Below are 18,375 nucleotides of genomic sequence, written 5' to 3'. Positions count from 1 at the left end.
GGTTGGAGCTGTTAGTGTAGCTGTCCGATGGCCCGGCACGCTACTCGCAGGTGTCGGATGAGACATGTGATATGGACAGGGATCACAGAAGCACTCATGTGGCACATACACCAATGCGAACTCAAGTGGTTTATAAAGTCTCGCTATAGCCTGTAGATCTTTGAAAATTCGGAAGCGCTTTCGTTGCCCGCATCGCGCAGGTGGTGCTTCACCGCGGGCCGATAATGTCGCCGCAGCTCCGAGCTCGAGTCGCGCAGCAAGCGTAGCTAGGCCTTCAGAAATTGTCTCGCTGACAAGTAGGCAGCAACCTTATTAACTTCATTTGACTTGTAGATTTTTATTTCCTCTGTGTAAACTGAGTGTTTGATGACAGGACTACTTGAAAAATTACATTCGTGTGTTACGTGTAGTCACAACTCGTTATTACGAAACGGCATATAACTAAATTATGCAAATAACGAAGGAAATAAAGTTCCCCTTTGAAATATCCATAGAGATTCATATTGCAATGCATGCAATAATACATATAATGAAGACAAAGTAATAGACAAAGACAAAGGCTATGACAAAGTAATTTTGGCTGCCCCTTCAACTTCGGTATAACGAGTTTTTACTGTGGTAGTGCTTTTATTGATCAGTGTACGTGAACGTTTAGTTAACGCGAGTGCACATGGGTCGCTTCTACAGGTTTGGTTTGTTTTTTGTTTTGTTTACGATTATTTTTCGAAGATTTAGTATGTTTGGTTGTGGCATGTGTGAGAGTATTTATGGGGGAAAGTAAAGTTACAATATCTCAACTGTGTATTGCGATAGCTGGCTGTAAAGTTGCCTACATTCCCACCTGTGTACACTTAATAAACAAAAAAAAAACAACAAAAAAAACAAAAAAAAACAATTGTAGTGGCAGCGGCGCAGTGGATGTACGAGCATCAGCATATCACATGTACTAATAGCGGCATAGTACATTTACGTATGGCTGTTTGCTATTCGCTACGCAAATATGGTGTTCGCTATACTCACTAAGCAATTAGCTAACACTGAAAGTTTGGTAACAACGCGATACTAATGATGGCACGTTGAAAAGGGAATACTTGATTGATGAGCAAGAAAAGTGCGAATGAATGATCGCGGGGATGAGGCCACTGGCGTAGTTTCATTGCATTCTTTAGATGGCGTAGAATGCTCCGCAGAACATTATATATCGCTAATCGAAGCGTAGTAAAATGCTACATACTGTTGGCACAGTGGCGTCTTAGTCGAAATTTGAATTTGGAATTACTTTCTTTGCCCTCTCGGTGAGATATAGAGTTATGGCCCCTCTTAGGCAATTTAAATAGAACATCCAAATTCTATTTAGGTAACTGCAGTGGCTTAACAATCATGCTCGGCATAAACGTCTTTAATGAAACTAGTTTTTCAGCAGGAAGGCTCTTTCTCACTTATTAACGTGTCACATTCTGTACACAAATAAGCGCAGATTAAAAAATTTGGAGGACGCTTAAGCTTCGCCTTTAAGAGTGGAACGCGATAGCATTCAAGGATCCCTGACTGACTGGCAAGCTTCCCGGCTACTTCAGCTTTCTTTTTTTCTCCAACCGGCAGCAGCACGCCTCCGCGCGCGGCTCCCAGGGAGGCGAGCGCCATCTGTATGGTGCTTTTGCAAGGAACACGCCGGGGTACGCCGCTGTATGAATGGTAGAAATGCTGGAAAAGGGGTTTGTGCTTGAGTTTTCTCCGTAAGAGAATTACCTTTTTTCGTATACTCAAAATTACAATCCGATGGTATCACGTCTGTAGGTTGTGGTTTGGTCGTACTTTACACGATTTTACTGACGCATTTTACTTTGAGAAATGCAATTAGTTCATTAACACCTCTGCGCCACGCGGAGGGCCTGATGGGTCGGGGTGGTTCGGGATAATTCTCTCGGCCGCGGATGCCGACGCTCATGCCAAAGCCGACACCGACGCCGGATTTACTGCGATACGGGGCCTTTAAGGCTATCGCGTTAAAGTAATGCTTTGTTCAACATCATTTGGCTTCCTGACTGTCCGTCCTAATTGAAATGTAAGAGCATCTTTTCGTGATATCGGAACGATATCGATAAAAACAAGTATCGCCGGAAGAAGGAAGGCCTATGACATTCTCCCCTCATTCTAGCAGGGTAAACTACGTTACAACAGTATTGCCATTGAGTCTGTTAAAAAGCATCTGCTTTTGAAAGAACAACAAAATCAAGCTCTTTGAAAGAAAATAAATAATAAATGCGACAGGGAATAAGAAAGAAATAATGTCGAAAAGCTATTTAGAAGTGCATCACCGGGTTTGTTTTGATTTGCAGGGAAAGAGGAGCAATTTGGTAAGAATGCTAAAAAAGAAGTAATGAAAAGGTAGATCGCGATGCTGTAATTTCATAAATCTGCACCGTACCTCCATTACTCACCCGACAAAAGGTTAAAATGAAACTCGATAGCAGTAGCGTGCGCAGAACACTGCCGACGGAAACTGTAGAAGAGGGCTCGCCGTGTCTTCCGGCACCGATCTACGCGTTTGGTACAAAAAGATTAAAAAAAATAGAAGTTTGCGAATATTTTGTTTGTTCTTTCGCTTGACGCTTCTGCGCGCCGGCGAGTATCACGGAGGGCTAAAGAAGCGCGAAAAATTCCTCACGCGTCGTTTGTCAGAGCTCTGAAAGCTGCTGACTAGTGCCGCACGCTCGCAGAATGTGAGCGCTTAGGTGAGATTAAACGCGCAGTCGATGCCTCTTTCAGCTCATGCAGATGAAAATCACAAAGGGAGGGAGAAGAGAAAAAAAAGAGATTTTCGCGAAATTTCATCCATAGCACGCACATCTCCGGAGCACTGCGCAAAACACGTGCGAACAGTCCGCCATGCAAAAAGAAAGAAACGAAAAAGTAAGGAAGGCGCGAAATCACGATGAATTGCGATGGCGCCGGAGGCGTGACACGAACTCGAACGTGTTTTGAAAGCGGGATTGCGCGGCGAACTATTCTTATTTGCTCAGCCACGTGTTACGGCGTCGTGTCATAAACGGTAAAAAATTAGCTCCACAGTGCAGGCACACGCTGCCCACCCTTCTTCGTGCACGTCGGAAGTGGTCGACGGGGTTTGATAGGTTGTATCTTCTTTTACCATTATATTAATTAGTTATTTCTTGCCTGAGGCCGTCGATTCCTTGTGTGCGCACACAGTCAGCCATTGGTTTTCTTCTTTTTTTTTTTCTTTTCGAGGCACGTGTGTGCGCACTCGTATTTTTTGCCATTAAAACTTACGTCGTCATAAAATGTGCAAATGGTCGTCCTGACTGCTGCTGTCTCCGCCATGCCTGCTCACGCTCTATTGCTCGTGCGTGCGGGTTCTTGAGCGTGCCTGCACGCGTCCGCGTACTTTTCCTCGATTTTGTTTCTGTTTTGAAACCTCCATGGTGTGCCTGCTGGCCTGTCACGGCACTTCATCGTGGTGTTGTGAGCTGTGGCGCGTCTACATCAAACGTATGGGGCTTCGCAGGCGGTGAATCTGTAAGCACAAAGTTCCACCTCGCGTACTCTGCGCAATTTCCCGAACTCCTTACACAAAATTAGGCTTCCTGTCTGCACTGAGGATTGACACAATATCGGCGGGGACGCAAGGTGTGGGCATCTCTGAGGCTAAAATCTCTTCTAATTAAAATGAACTGCTTTCTGCTCTCTCTCTCTCTATATATCTCTCTCTATTTACGGGAACACGAAATTAATTTTAAGCCGCGTGCAGAAATTCTGAAAACGCCGCAAACGCCATTCTACAGGGCTAGAGAGAGAGAGAGAGGTGATAAGAGAAAGGAAAGGAGGTTAACCGGGCTGAGCCTGGTTAGCTACCTTGCACTTGGGAAGGGCGATTGAAAAATGAGAAGAAAGAGAAAACTTAACAGTATGCACGAATACACACGCCACGAAGCATTCATCCTTCACTTCACCACAAGTGGTCATGCAGCAGCGCGTTTGTGGCTTTGAACATTCGCAGACATACGAGCTCACCTTCCTATAGGATCGTATATTCCGTAAAAGGTCTGCATTTTAGGGAACTAAAGCTATCTTAAGGGCAATTAAGCCTCTCCTCTTCGTATAATGGGCAGTCACACAGGAGGTGTTTATGGTTTCTTCTACGCCACATGTGTTGCATGTTGCATGTTGTTTTTAGATGAAACAGGTTTCTTAAACAAATTTTAACTAATGATCTTTGTTGCTTGAAGCACTTTCATGAAATTATATATTTTCATCCTGTGCATGGCGCATCATAGCCTTAGTTGCTTTTGCGCCATAAAACCTTACCTAACTAACTAACTAACTAACATGTGTTGCAGTTGGCACTTCCCGCCATTCCAATTATACTCCGTTCCATACATAGCAGTTAAGGCTATGGAGGTTAGAGAGACTTCTTGCAGTGGCTTCGTTCGCACTTGGATATAGTTCGATGTTCTTTGACAGAAATTGTGCGCAACTGCTTTTTATATAGGCTCAGTATTTAATGAAACAAGTTTTAATCCCTAGAAACAAACACACGGCGGTAGACGGCTGCTAATGCGTTGTTTTAGATCATATTTATTTTTGTTGTCCTTTTCAGGTTTTTTTTTTTTATTTGAAACCCATCGCGAGGAGCCTCACGTGCGAGCGAACGCTGTTAGCGCGCAGCGAAGCGTGGACGGAACGACTAGCGAAGCGTATTTTTTTATAGACGGAGCGCGTGGAGTGATAACGTTTCTTGACCGAACATCTTGCGTAGCTTCCGCAGCGTTCACTGCTATGTATGGGACGGAGTAAGCGTCCGCAAAACAAACTTACACTCGCAGGCGACATAGCAAGGTTCCTTCCCGTCGAGCAAAACCGGGTAACAATGGTAACTTAATATTGGGTCCATGGTACACAGGCGCCTGTTAGTGAACTCCTGCGTATTCCATTTCCTTACTCCGTATTCCATTTCCACAATCACCGCTGTCAATCAGGGGAGTTTCAATCAGGGGTCTCCATCCGTGCCACATGCAGCGCAGCAGCAGCAGCGATCGCTCTCGCACTTCGTGACGCCGAGAGCAAGCAAAGAGACGCTCGCGTCCTTACGGACTCACAAGCAGCGCGTCATTTATACCTGAATGGAACACTCCCTATACAAGCCATTCGAATCCTGGGCCGCTCACTAGAGGGGATTCACGGGATCGTCTGGTGCCCCGGGCACGAAGGCCTGCGGGGCAACGAAGAGGCTGACTGCGCAGCTCGAGGTCTCACTAGCCGAGCGGCAGACCACAGCGTCCTTCAGCCCCCGACAGACCGAGTAGCGACCCATGAGTTAACCACGAGTCAACAAATACTGGAGGACCAACGTCTTGTAAGAAGGCAATACGCTCCCCCGCACAAAGCTCTCAATAGACTCCAGGCTAGGGACTGGCGCCGCCTGCAAATAAACACATACCCACACTTGTCCCGCCTACACGCCATCTCCCCAGACAGATATACGTCGCGGACATGTCCCTGATGTAGCACACACACAGCGACACTCGCGCACATAACACACCAATGCACAGACAGACCGGACGAGGCAATCTCGCCACGAGTCACGTCACACACGTTCACCACGTGGTCTTGGGAGGCAAGACTCTCCGAACTGGACCTGGGAAGCCAACTGGCGACCCTCGACCAGGCCCGGCGAGCCGCGATTGTCAGTGGAGCCCTGTCAGAGGGAACCACCCAGGAATAAACCACGCATAGCTTACTGTACTAATAAAGTTTCTCCTCCTCCTCCTCCTCCTCCTCCTCCTCCTCCTCCTCCTCCTCCTCCTCCTCCTCCTCCTCCTCCTCCTCCTCCTCATCCTCCTCCTCCTCCTCCTCCTCCTCTCTCGCTCTCATTTTCTTTATCTCTCTCCCGGGCATAGCGCGCAAAACCGCTTCTTCACCTCACAGAGAATTGGCACAAGCGCGTGCGAACACGCCAGCTGGGGCAAAGACACCTGGATGAAGACGACGACGCTCGAAGGCACTCATATGGTTCGCATAAATGCACGTTCTGCAAGCGTGGCTGTATAGCCTAATGGTTACGACGCTCGCCTTGGAACCGTGGGTATGCGGGCTCGAGTCCCACCTCGGCAAAATAATATTTCATCATTGCTGATGATGAAATTGCGAAAGCGTCAAATTGCTCATTGAGCGAAAAGGCCGGTGTTTGTCGTCTTGACAAGCTAAAAACGGCGCCTAAATTCCCATTGGCTGCGACGCCACGTCACGAGCGCGCCTCCACGGAGCATAGCGGGCGAAAAAGAACATCTGGTGGCGCAATAGCGCGCCAGGTGTTGCTCGAGGTGTGAGGGCATCGCCGCGACGCCACGTCACCCTCGCTCTCAAAAGCCTGTGTTATCCGCGCGTTCCTTGTCCACGCAAGCTCTGGCCTGCGTTCTATCTGCGCTTAGTTATCGCTATAGAGAAATTAATAAATATTGTTACAGGGAGGCAGATACAACAGGAAAACGTATTTAATAGTACCGTGACAATATATATATATATATATATATATAAACAGAATAAATTTGAAAGGAAAAATGTTGGTGGTAGTGAGTTTCGGACCTACGACCCCATGCTCAGAAGTCGAGTGTCTTACCCACTGCGCTAAACCAGCACCTCCTAGGTAGCAGGCCTGTACACTATGCTTTATGACGTCATGCTACCTGGACCGAAATTTCCCTTGCCAAGCCCGGCGTGACGAAAGCGTTGACGTCAATATCACCGCGGCTTACTCGGGAGATTTTCCTTTAGATTCAATGGCAGTCGGGCAAGGTAGCATGCCGTCATGGATCGAAGTGCACCGCCCTTGTGCTGCCAAGCGTCTCAACGCGTTCGCTTGCCCGCGAAGGACCGCTCAGCGACGTTCAAGTCGGCATTAATGCTTTCGCATTCACAGCTCACAAGAAGTGCTCAGGTGTCCTCGAATTTATTTCTTTTGTTTCATTTTAGGGGCGAAGCACCTTAGGGCCGAGCCTCGTCCCGTACTACGGACAACGTAGTACGTTGTCCGTCCGTAGCTCTGGTTTGCATGGAGACCACTAGGGGCGCTGCGGTGCACAAGGGCAATATAAGCGCTGCATATACTGTACACATGTACAGTATATATATATATATATATATATATATATATATATATATATATATATATATGCAAGTGTATATATATGTATATATATGTATATGTATAGTATATGTACGCCAAGGTGCGGCGTTTTGCCTGAATGATCCCCCGGTGCTTCGCCCACTCATCATCATTCACTTCGTGGATATGTGGTAGGTAGGTAGGTAGGTAGGTAGGTAGGTAGGTAGTAAACTTTATTCACGTCCTGAAGTAGTCACCCCTCGTTTTCATGGAGGGAGGACCGCGGGCCGCTCGGTGTTCTTTTTTTTAATACATTCCTTATCACCGGATTTTGTTTTTGGTGATTGAGATAGCCGGCCATTCGGTGACCTATTTTCCTAGGATGTGATAATTTAGTAAACAACAAAAAAGAATTACCGGTCTTGGGAACCAAACTCCACATGACCTGTTTATACGGTCGTGGGTACTCTCATGTTTTAGATTAGTCTGGGCATTAATTTTTTTTTATGTCAGACATTCCTTGCTAAACATTATGATCTTCACAGGAACCATCGAACCAGAAAGACTGCGAAGATAAGCTTGTCAAATACGTTGCGAAGACTGTCACTGCAACGTGCGAAAATTCTCTCGCGCCTTCGTCAGCGTCCGCTTCTTGCTGCAGTCGCTGAAACGCCAACGGCGTGCGTAGTCTTCAACGAGGTGCTTGCAGGAACTCTATTCAGCAGAGTTCCTCCCCAGACAGTTGAACCCGACACAATAAGTGTTACTATGGTGACGTGCATTATAACGTGTTGAAATCGCAGCAGAGAGATAAGACTGGTAAGTGACAGTCAACTTGCTCGGATGAACAAAGACGTGTCGCTCAGACTTTCGTGTATACGTCATTCAGCGGTTGCAATGTGGCGAGTTCTTTGAACACACAAAGGAGCAACTTCGCGGCGTACCCTGCAATTAGCGCTTGTTTCTCGCTCTAGGAGCGGGAACCTTGGTACGCCTTTCTTTCTGGTGGGGTCATTGTATCCGAGTATGCGCTGACGCAGCATCAGTATAAGACATGACGCAGAGGCTACGTCCGCCACCCACACAGTACGCTTTCGTGATTCTAGCATCTGCGGAGATTGCCCCCGTGAGATCATCGCTCAATATACAGAGAACGATTAGCCGCGTCTGAAAGGGAAAAAAAAGTTCACGTCATTTCACTAGAAGCGTGCAGTACTGTGGATAGCTACTGCATGGTCTGTACCACTGCGCTGTATTCCTTAGCGGCCACGTCGTTTGCTCTCAGAAAGAGTAAAGCAGATTACGACCAATGCTGATAGCGACATGATGTTGAATGACAGAAGAAATGTGTTGTGAGATAAAATGAAGAATGAGAGATAGCAGAGAGACACTGTCAAAGCCCGGTGGTTGCGTTGGTTCAGACGAATATACCGTGGCGGGCTTCGTTGGCGTAACTTTCTTCTGCTCTCCAGTGAGCACAGCGCGGCTAATGCATATAGGGCAGCATTGCACGGTTCTAGCGAGGCATGTATCAGACTGCTCTGTCGGGAAAAGGTTATACCGCGCACAGCCTTCTGGAAAAAATGGTGGGAATAGGAGTGTATATTCAGCACACGTCAAGAGCAGATGGTTGGTTCACGGGCTCTGTAAAGACCTCAAAAAAGAAAAAAAGAACGCGTGGCGGAGAAGCGCTATTATACTCAGGTATAGCACCTTGATTAACTACTTCTGCTTCTGTCCACGAGGATGTAGTGTTAAGTACAGACGGCAGTAGCAATGTTTTGATTTTGGCGAAGCAAAAAGTCGCCTATGTGCAGGAAATTTGGCTCTCGTTTAAATACTCTCCTATGTTTTTTTGTTTGTTAGTCTTTTCAATTGAATGGTTAATTAATTATGAATTAATAATATTTAGGAATGTTTATCATGATCTCAAAGACATTCTGAGGTTTGTATGCTTGTCTAATTGTTTGCTTGATTTATTGAACGGTTCATGACTTGGACGAGTTTACGCCGCAAAACAACATCTGGGCTCTGGGAGACAGGCCATAGTCCTAATGACTCACTTATATCCCGGTACTTGCGGTGGAAAGAAAGCAAATCTACGCGGGCATGACTGTACATTTGGTGTTAACCTTCCCTAAACCATATACCAGCGCTGAGTAGCATCGAAGGTACATGTATTTTAGATACTATATTAAAATACTCTTTGGGTATCTTGCATCTGTATCATGACACATACGGCTGTATTTATCTGTATTTCGATACGTCATACGAAGTATCGTGTATTTCAAGTTACAAGACACACCTATGGCAATATCCACAAGGACACCAAGAGTCGCTGACAGCAGTTAAAATTTATTCTGAGGCTACACTTTTATGCTGCAACGAACGAAAAAAAAAAAAAAAACTGCCACGACATGACTAGTACCCAGGGTCCCACAATCATGAGCCCAACGTTCTTGCGCAGCACCGTGAAACCACGTTGGGAGTTCTGCTCTTACACAGGCTCTGCATCGGCTGCTGTTACCCCGTCATTACAGTGTTACGGCAATAGTGAAGGGCCCCTTACTATAGTATATTCCTAGAAAGTTACCCTTGTAGAACATCAAAAGAAAAGCCACTGTTATAGTGTGAGGAGAGGCTTGGTAAACCAGAAAATACGAGAGATGACGAGTGGCCACGCTGCCTTGGAGTTCCCGCACCAGATCGAGGTGACGGCATAGATTTTGATGGCATCTGCTCGGGCGTAGTTAATTTTTTATTGGTGAACACGGACTACATTGTGTTCTAAAGCAGCTGAACTGAGCAAGTTTCAAGAACGTTTACTGAGCTAAAACGGCTCAGGTACTAGAAGATACATTGAAATACATGACTTCTACATGACGTCCCACAGACGCGTTGGCACAGGGGTTCTGGTGTGATATTAAACAAAAATTCACCTTCATTTTCTATTATAACAATCAACCCATTACCGCTAAATTAGCGAGAATACAATCTAAAAAAACTATCCTTTACAAGTCTAAACTAAGTTAGTGTTTCTCGTTATTATCCCTTTAAAACTCAAGGCATTCGACACAGTAACTGCATATTTATTCACCTCTATGCGGGTGCTCTCACATTATAATAAAACATAATCAATAGTTCCTGCGCTATTTCCAGACGCTACAGACGAGTATTTGACATGGGCAAACGTTATCCTAAAGCATCGCGTTCGGGGAATCATACACCCATTTATGGGTAGAACAACAGTGATGCAACGCTTTGAAGTATCGTGAAACTTCTCTCTTCTGATTTCATTCTTTGGTGTTTGGTGTAGTTGCATAGCTGGCGTCTTCTCCATCGCCCCAATATTCACTGTGTTGTTTCTCGGTCCCAGATTTTCTGCCGCTGCCGACGCGTCGGTTTATGTAATATTGGCTGGTTAGTTTCGTTGCACATTTGCGCATCGTGAGTGAATATTTTTCAAAATTGGCGCACGTCTTCTCATATTTTTTTCCAGTACCCTTAATGAGAATGAAAAAGGCTAGTCTTTTGTGAAATGCGGGCGATCGTCGAGATCTCCCATACCCGTTTCCGAACATATTTTCTGGATGCTTATACCGAAAAGTTGAGCGTTGCTGATGATGGTCAGCATGCTGTCTCACACTAAACGTTTTCCGCTGCTACATGATATACCGTTTCTTCGTCAGACTGGCGCAAAGTCAAATTACGATAAAAATTTGGTATGGTCATCATCAGCAGCGTGTACTGCTTCAGCTTGAGCTTCAGCGTTCACTTAAAGTTACGAACACTTTGAATGCAAAAACGCCCGTGTACTTGCGTCGTAGTGCACGTTAAAGAATCCCAGGTGGTTAAAATTAATTCGCAGCCCTTCACTACGGCGTGCCTCATAATCAGAACTCGTTTTGGCACGTAAAACCCTAGACCCAATCAATCAATCAATCAATCAATCAATCAATCAATCAATCAATCAATCAATCAATCAATCAATCAATCAATCAATCAATCAATCAATCAATCAATCAATCAATCAATCAATCAACATTGTTGCAAACCCATTATGCAGTTTTGATGATAATAATGATGATGATTTAAGTATCCACTTTAAATAATACCTGGTGGCGAAACTTCTCACCGATCATAGTCTTTTAACTTTCTAGTGTGTCTAGGTTTTACTGCCGTTTACTTACGCCTATAAACAAAATTTATACTACGTTATGTTATGTTTATGAACATTGTTATCTCCATATAACACGGCCAGCCCATTCAGTGCGTAATATGCATATTACGCACCCAAGCTTATAGTGGCACAATTATAAAACTAAACAAACGAACACGTTCCAACGTACGACACTGACCCGCTTTACTAATGAACCACAAAGCAGCGCATCGTACCGATGATAAAGTCGGCATGAAAAAGTTCCTGCTTACGTCGCGTATTTGCACTGACTACTGCACGTCCGGCCGGACCCATAGACTCTTGCGGAATAAATTGCCTTATAGATTGTTAGAACTTCGGAAAACGTTTCTACGTGTCAGTAGAGGAAATTTGTAAAGAAGAATGTCTGGCTGGCGGGAGATAAGAAATTCGCCAATAAACTCCTGTTAACTCGCAGCGGTCTCCGCAGTCAAGCTATAATACCGAATCAACTAAAGTATCAAAGTATATTAAGATACACATGACAAGTATCGTTTCGGATACAGTTATTCCGCTTGTATCGGCAATAATTATAGCCTCGGTATCTTGTATATTTATCATGATATAGTGGAGCTTTGCCCAGCCCTGCCACCTTCCGAACCAAAAATCAATTCATTCTTTGCCGTAAAGGTTGAACGACAGTAATTGCGTTGCGTTGCCGAAGTCAACGCGCGCAATTGTGGTTTGAGCTACACATGGGGACACACTTAGGTGGGACGTGTAAGTGTGTCCTGTGCTGTTTCTTCACTGAGGCGGGAATCACTGAAAAGGCTTCATATGAAATCAACTCGACACACTGACACCGCGCCGAGAAATACTGACACGGGGCAGAGAAATCGCCCTTCGTGGAAATTATGTTATCGTTTCAAATTTTATCCTCGTAGATACAACTGCGCTATAATGCTGGCGTAAGTTAGGCTGCAGGCTTTGACAGCAAGTCGGTCAAATACCTAAGCATCAAACACGTCTGCGCTAAAGAAAGAAAAAAAAAAACCGATGAGTTGGGCGCACACGCAGGAAAGATACGAGTGGCCACCAACCAATTGCGCGAGCCAGCGAGACGACAAATAAATCGCTAGCCAATCATAGGCTATTCTTTGCAAAGGAAATCTTTATGAATCCGGCTTGCTGATAGAACTCCTGCCCGGAAAGTAAGTCTCAATTGGACTATAGCCGGCACGTAGGAACGTATGGACGCGGCGAAGGTAAGAGGTGGAGACCACACGGAGCCAAATGGGGGATGAGGTGGGGGAGGGGGGGGGGGATAATAAAGAAGTCCCAGGAGTGGGAAGCCGAGGCGAAATGATCCACAATGATATGGCGCATATTGCGGAGGAAGCAGGCTTTCAGATGGATACAAACAGTTACGTGGAAGACGAGCCTAATTTGGGACGGTGCATTTCTCAGCGGTACTGCTATTACAATATCGAGGCCTCATCCGGGGATGTGCGCGCTGGTAAATGGGACAAAGCGGGCAGCAGGATAGAAAGAAAGAAAGAAAGAAAGAAAGAAAGAAAGAAAGAAAGAAAGAAAGAAAGAAAGAAAGAAAGAAAGAAAGAATGAAGAATGAAAGAACGAAACGACGACAGAGAGGTAGTAATCAGCTCTCGGTTCTGCTAGAAAAAGGCTATTCGAGCGTGATCGGCGTGCCGCTGTGGCGGCGGGAAGAAACTGCCGTCCCTGCTCGCGTATACCATAACCTCTCTTTTGAGTATCCGGAACTGAAAAAGGAGGGGGGGGGGGGGGTGACCCTTATGCAGTGTGTGCACGGTCGGGTGCGTTTTGTGAATTCCGAAAAAAAAATAATTTCTTTTCCGGGCACGTCCATTCTATGTGCGGAGCTTTACAGTGAGAACAATAGAATGAAATCCGGCGGTAGTATCCGCATGCGAAGCCATTATGTTTGTTCAGTCGGCATGTTTCTCTCATCTCTCTATATACCACAGTTACCCTTCTCTCCCCCGGCGTAGGGTAGCCGACCACACTGGCTATAATTCCCCTCTCTCTCTTCTCTTTCTCGACGGAAACGATGCAGTGCACGTCGATTTGCCAAACTTCGCCTTCCTGACCTCGAACAATCTTGTGAATCCTTAAATTACAATTTTTGAAGGAACATTTCAAATGGTAGTTCCATTGTATGGTCCTAATCAGTCTTATCTAGCCAATACATCTTTGTAACTCGATGGATGTAAGAGAACTACAAGAAAAAAGAAGTTGTTTTTAATATAAAAAATATTTACTCACAATTGGTACTCACAAACATGATTTAGATTTAGCAGCACGGGTACTGGTATTTTCGCGTTGAAAATTATGTAATAAATTCTAAAAAGCTGTGAAGGTGGAGCCCTTAACTGCTCTAAAGAAGCGTTGTGAAGCTAGCAGGGAACACAAGTGAACTACAAGGAGCAGTAGAAGAAGCTGCAATGTGCTTTCTTGACGAGTTCTTACCAAATCGTAGAAAGCTGCATGTATTGCCCGTGATTTCCACAGTAGCTGAGCAATTTCAAGGCCAGGTTACCATCTAGTAACCTTAGTATACGAATTAAAGGGACACAAAGGCGAATAAATATGTTGAGCTGTACAAATAAATTACACGTCTTCGCTACTGAAGCAGCCACTCCTACCACCGGTGAAGAGGATTGGTAATCGACGTAAGTGACGTAGTAAGTCACGTAGTGACGCAAAAACGAAACAACATGGTGGAGACGCCACCTTGAAGTTCGCGCACCAGCCCACCGTGACGTCATAGACTTTAATGCTGTATGGGCATAGTTAAAACTTTTATGGGTGAAAATGGACTACATTGTTTTCTAAAACATACAAGAACTGAACTTAGCACGTTTTAAGGACTTGTACAAAACCATAATGGCCCAAATATGAGACTAAAAAAAAAAAAAAAACTTCGATATCTGTGACGTCACACTAACGTGGCGGCGCTGTGAACTTAGGCGCGAAATTACTGCGAACCTTTTACCTTGAAATTTACGAAAACAAAGTTCTTAAAGGATAATTTGTCACTCTAAACTGATAATTTGTCAGTCTAAACTCAGTTCGTCTTTCTATTCATTGCACCGTTAAGCTCTATAATTTTAAGGATTGCTGGGGCCATCTTTTAATACCACAAACCTAAGAAGATGCTGGTGGGACGAATTTAACGGGAGGCTTGTTTAGAGGAATGTCGCTATAAATTTACAGGGCGTAGTAAGCACAGTCACGTGAGCTTTTGGTTCTATTAATTCGCTTATAAGGGTTCTTTCTTGTCAATGACCTAAACTTAAAAATATACGCTCTCGTCGGCGATCAATGAAGCCGGACGATTTCACATTGTAGTCTTACCTTGAAGTAATTTAAATTTTCTTCCTGTACGGCTGGGCCAGGTCAACGTAGTATACAGCGGAAAGAGGAGTTTTCGTAGACTGATACTTTTTGTTTAGTTTGGGAATATAGTAGCTATCCTACGGCAGGTTCTACTTGTAGCGACAAAAATAATAATACTGTCATAAAATCTGATGTTCTCTTCGTCACAACACAGTCAATATAGTCAGAGCGGCGCCTATTTGCGTCGTAAGTCTGTCGCCCTGTCGTGACAACTAGGCCTTTTCTGTTGAGACGGCAAAAACTTATTACGACAAGACACAAGGATTACGACAGAAAATTTCGTCGTATTTCTAGACGCCCTCTATCATAACTGCCGACTGCGATGACCACGGTGCTTTTACGTCACACTCGTCTATCTATAGTCGTGCTATACGCGTGCAACTACGGTACTCTTGCCTGCGCCTGATTACTCCTTCCGCATCTTCTTTTATCACAGATCTTCAGATGTGTATATAAGGCTGGTGGTGCAGCCGAACACACTTGGTTATGAGAGAAACCGATACAAGGACGTGCCCGTGCGCCATCAGCGCGATCACCTAGCTTCGCCATGCAGGCCCAGCTCGTTTATTTCCAGACCCCACGAACGGCGGGAGTTGAGCTCCCTGTAATGAAATTGGCAGAAGCCGTTCAGATGCGAAGTACTAATCTAGAGGGAAACAAAACGACCCCTTCCGTTTGTTTGTTCGTTTATCTCTTCCACCGTTATCTGAGGTGGTAAACTTTCAGATGTAGCTGTACGCGCTTCTTTCCTGTGCACGCCGATGCGTATTCGCTTACAGGTAAGGTAGCAAAAAAAAAAAAAAAAAAAAAGAAAGAGGAAGTGCATTAAACATATGAGTCTTTTACGGCAGATCGCAGCAGCTAGTAATATCGTCCTCTTCCTAACGCTGTTTTTCTTTCTTTTTTTTTCGTTTTTTCGTCATTGCTGTGGAAAGCACAATTTAATGTCCCTGGTTTTACGGTTTCTAATTGGGCGCACTGCTCCTGTTTATACCTTCTTGCAGTAATGGGTTCTTACCTTTATGTCTTGTTTTTGTTCTTGCCGGCGAACTGCGTCGCACGGAGCTGTCTTCTGTACTCCACTCGTTAGACTTGGCCAGCCATGACTCCGTGACTCGGGCTCACGTCTGTTGCCATTGTCTGATTTTGCGCTGTAAATATCAAACGATCAGCGCCAACAGCATTAAGGGTATGATCGGTGATCGTGCGGATATAGGTTGAAAACGACATTCCTCTGGCTGTTACACCTTTAGTGGCAGCTACACAGCGTGATGAAGTCTTTCTCGTAAATATGAAATGTCTCGTGTAAATTTTGCCTGACTGCCATTCCGTCGGCCTTTGTCGCAAATTCCGTAAGTGTTTCAAAAACGTGAGTGGTAGAGTTAGGAGAAGCACCAAGGAAACTTACAGCCGAACCGAACGAAATTAGCCTTTCTTTTCAAAGGGCTCTAAAGCTGATTCCGAGAGGTTAGTCGTTATAGTTAAGTCAATAATTGATGTTATTTTTATACTGAAAACGCGCGCAACTTTCGCCATCTTTCTTTTAAAATATTATTTGACTTCCATAGCATGAAAAGACAGAAATGACATGAAGAAATAGGAAATTTTGCTGTTCAGTGTTTGTCTGCTTGCTCAATCAGTCAAATTTTATGCGTCAATTTCCTTCTCGTCGGTGTTTTCTTTTCATTCAGGATTGTAGAAAGATGAGAAATAAATGGCCGGCATTGGTTATAGCCACATTGTAAGGTTAGCCATAACTCACAAACTAGCTCCGCACTAATTTATTCACGGACGTCCCTTTTATTAAGCCGTTTATATACAGATATTTCTTACAGGGCAAGGAGTGGGGATTTTTCTGAGTAAGGTTGAGTTAGGCACGTTATTGTCTTGTGCCTTGGCGACGGCATAATCTATACAAGCGCTAACACTGTCGCGTCGTTGGAACGGCCGGCCTGCCACAGCAATATGAACAAGAGACCGGAAGCCATTTATTATACGCATTATACGATATGGACGCCTTAGGAAGTGGTTCTTGGTATCGTGTGGCGGCTGACGAAGCAGCAGATGCTTTATCTTGGAGACGTGACGGATCTTTGCGAGAGCCACATGCTGCCGGCTACTGCATTTTCATTATGCTACATTGACGCCAGGTGAATAAATCAAGCGGCAAAAACAAATGAACAGAATCAGGTGCGATCACATGACCACATGGAAGTATACAGGCCATATAAGGGTTGCGACACGCACTCAACAAAGCTGGCACCAAATGGTAACCAAAACAGGATGATGACAAAATGTATTTATTGAGAGATGGCTCGAAGGCTTATTATGTGGAATAGGAAGGGGATGGGGGACCAAAGCATAAAGTTTTCTATGATAAACAGATGCAGGTGCCTTGCGGGGAAACTGACAGCGTATCGATAATAACTGATGATAACTAGCTTAAGAATCATAGGGTTATCGTTCCGTCAATTTTTTAAAGCTTGACCACCTTCGAGAGTTTCACCAATAATTGACGCAGATGCGGGTGAATTTTGTTATTAAGTACTTCTATATGCACACCTCTAGTAACTAAAATTGTGGTTTTTTAGGATTGCTTGGCTTCTCTAATCTAACTGCGTAGCTCGTTCACCAAGTTCGACCTAGTGCGAACAAAGAAGGTCCGAATCTGTGAGCTAGGTGATATTCGGTGCGAGACAACAAACAAATGTAGTCAGCGTTTCTACAGGCATTCAACGAGACCGCATGCTGGGCTAAGCCCGTGATACGCTGGTATTACGCGAAACTACTGTAATACCCACGAACCAAGCAGTTCGCAGAAACTTTTGCGCAAAGCCTGCTCACGTTTAAGTTAAATTAATGCGTTCAAGTTAACTCCAAGGTTAAGCAGCAAAACATGAGGTTGCTCGCACAGACATTCTGACTAGGGCTTTGCCTTAATTCTATTTCTTTTTCGGCTAGAATTCTTGTCATCCTTCCATTTGTCTCTCTCTCTCTCTCTTTCTCTCTGCGTAAAGCATTCATGTTAACCCTACACCTATCTGCGCAGCAATGTAGACAGATGAACGTATGTGCGCGGCTGCACATGCAGGTGCATAAAATACACCACAAATGGTTTCCAGCAGAAAGTACTGACACGGACAGAAAGGGACGATGACACACGCTGGCGTGTGTCGTCCCGTGTGTCGTCGTGTGTCGTCATCCAGGGTGTATCGTCGTGTCTTTCTGTCCGTGTCAGTATGTTTTGCTGGAAACGACTTGTGCAACGTGCACTTGTTCTGCATTGTTCTGAACCTTGTTCTGAACCTTGTTCTGTATTGAATACAATTTGTCATCGATTCCAGGAGTAATAGCATCTTCTAATGAATGGAACTCTTGCGGCTGGCTTCATGTCAAGAGAGTGCAGCAAGTGACCTGCCTAGCTTTTGTTGCTCTTGCAGGTCATGAAACTGAAGAGAGGATGTCTTTTAACCAGGGTCTGGTTTACTTTGCTTTCAATGCTTCAATTCCTAGCTCTTTTATCTGTTTTTTTTCCCTACAGCGTTCGTTGACAAGTAGGGTTCGTAAGCTGTCGCTTGTACACGATGAAAGGCGTTCGATAACAAGGTGTTTAGTCACCATTCAGCAGGCGCCTGTCTGCTCGTCCTCCCTCCTCATTGCCAGCGCCGTGTCTCCG

General features: G+C 44.9%; 1 protein-coding gene across 1 annotated transcript in view; it reads left to right on the top strand.

Annotated features, from left to right (window-relative positions):
- LOC119449534 (uncharacterized) overlaps positions 1-18,375 on the top strand; it is a 224,527-nt gene that overhangs the window by 47,089 nt on the left and 159,063 nt on the right. The window lies entirely within an intron of this gene.

This window comes from Dermacentor silvarum, chromosome 4 (genome assembly GCF_013339745.2).
Source record: "Dermacentor silvarum isolate Dsil-2018 chromosome 4, BIME_Dsil_1.4, whole genome shotgun sequence".
Classification (NCBI taxonomy): domain Eukaryota; kingdom Metazoa; phylum Arthropoda; class Arachnida; order Ixodida; family Ixodidae; genus Dermacentor; species Dermacentor silvarum.
The sequence above is the reverse complement of the archived record's forward strand: the minus strand, read 5'-3'. Positions and strand labels throughout refer to the sequence as shown.